This window comes from Mastomys coucha, unplaced genomic scaffold (assembly GCF_008632895.1).
Source record: "Mastomys coucha isolate ucsf_1 unplaced genomic scaffold, UCSF_Mcou_1 pScaffold20, whole genome shotgun sequence".
NCBI lineage: Eukaryota > Metazoa > Chordata > Mammalia > Rodentia > Muridae > Mastomys > Mastomys coucha.
Window position 1 is genome coordinate 110,399,999 of NW_022196903.1, and position 2,032 is coordinate 110,402,030.

The following is a 2,032-nucleotide window of genomic DNA, read 5'->3' on the forward strand; positions in this document are numbered from 1 at the left end:
GCGCGCGCGCGCGCGCACACACACACACACACACACGCACACACACACACACACACACACACGCACACGCACACGCACACACCTATACACATACACACACAATGGCACAGCGACTCTGATATCCTTGCTGAGCCTTTGTCTTTCAAAGCTGAAAGCTACTGTGAGCAGACCAACCTTTGAGCGCGAGGCAGGATGGAGAGCTTCAGCCACCGTGATCTTCTGGAGATGCCGGGAAGGCAGGCTGCCCTGGCTCCCCAGCAAGACACCCTGGCTCTGAGTCTCCTTCACGGATGTTCTTCCCATCCAGAAGTCCCCGGGTCCCTCGGGGAGTGTCTTGCTGCCTCACTGGTGCTGGTAGTGGTGAGCGTGGAAGACATCAGCGCTGCTTGGTATCCGAACTCTGACCGATGCCAACTATGGCTGATGGGCAGCAGACTCAAAATCAGTAGGTGCCAGGAGCCGAGGCCACACCCACTTAAGCTTAGAAGTGTGTGGACTAGAGTAGGAGAGGTGACGTAAGTCCCTTGAGATTGTTACTTCAATCTAGCCGTGGGCAGAAGGTATCAACCGTCCTTTCAAGCACTTCTCATATAGCCAGGGAGCAGAATGAAAGGTTTAACCTCACACTCCCAGGTCCCCCAGCCTCTTCCCCTCTTCCCATACTGCTACTCTTGCACAGTGCTGATCAGTTAGAACCTGCAATAGTTTGGATCTAGATTCTCTTCTGAAGGTCTCCTGTTACATAGTTAGTCCCATCATGGTACCATGACGATTATGAAACATTTAAGAAGTAGACCTGAGTATTCTAGGCTGTTAGAGTCATGGAGGAATGCCTTTGAATAAGAATTAGGATTCAATCATCTCTGCTTCCTGGCCATGAGACCAGTGGTTCTGTCTGCACCCCTGAGATCCCCAGCCCATGTGTGCCTATGCATTGCAGCTCCAAAACAATTCTGAGTAATCATGGATGAAAATCTTTAATACCAGGCTCCAAAAGAATTCTTTCCTTATCAGAGAGAAAGCAGATTAACTTATTGTGGTAACAGAAAGCGGATTCACACAGAACCTGTCTCCTCTCTCTGCCTACCCCACCACAATAGGCAATATTCACCTAATTTAGTTATTCAAGGGTCAGTTTTATTTGTTCTATCCCTTGTCTTCAACCAAATTTATTTCTAATATTCTCATTCCCAAGTGGACAGTATTGAGTGAATAAAGATACTGGGAGATAATTAATCTTAGAGGCAAAAGCCACACCCATGGGGTCAGTATCCCCATGACAGAGGTCCACACCAATGTATACTCCTCTTCCACTGTGTAAAGAGACAGAGAAGGTACTGCCAAGGAGCCAGCTTCCTTGACTTTGGACTTCTCAGACTCTAGAGAAATAGTTTCATTTTAGAAGCCACCCAGTTTGTGGTATTTTGTTTTGTTTTCTGAATGGGCTAAGCCAGCAAAATCTTAGAGGTAACTAGGCAACCAGAGACTTACCCTTGGCCCAAACCCCACACATCGTTCCCCCTGCTCATGCAACCCTTCTTCAGCCCCAGAAACTGCACCAAAGTCTGTGGCCAGTACTACCCTAGCTTCTGACTCACATGTGGCCCTGGGAAGTGTGAGTTCAACAGTCACTTTTCTTGTGTTTTCCTGTCTCTCTTTGCCACCGCTGGAATGACCACATCATAAAGTAATTGAGGACAGGCTCCCAGATCTCACTCAAGCACTTGTAGCTGTTCCCCCCAAAGCCTAGAGCATCATCATTCGAGGCCCCTTCCTTGAACATTCTGACACTTGTGGACCTGTCCCAGCCTTCTTCTTGCTGGGCCCTTAGTTCCCTGCTGGCCTTCTCTGGCTGTTTCATGCTTGCATTTGATGTTTCCTACCAGAAAGGGCATTTCCTGACCGTTCCTATTGCATCCCTTGTGGAGGCTTAGGGTCATATGATGCTTGAAACCTTCATTTGATAAAAGAATTAGTTTGACCTATTGTGTGCACAGCACTGAGCTCTCCTCTTCTGGCCAAAGCCTCCTTG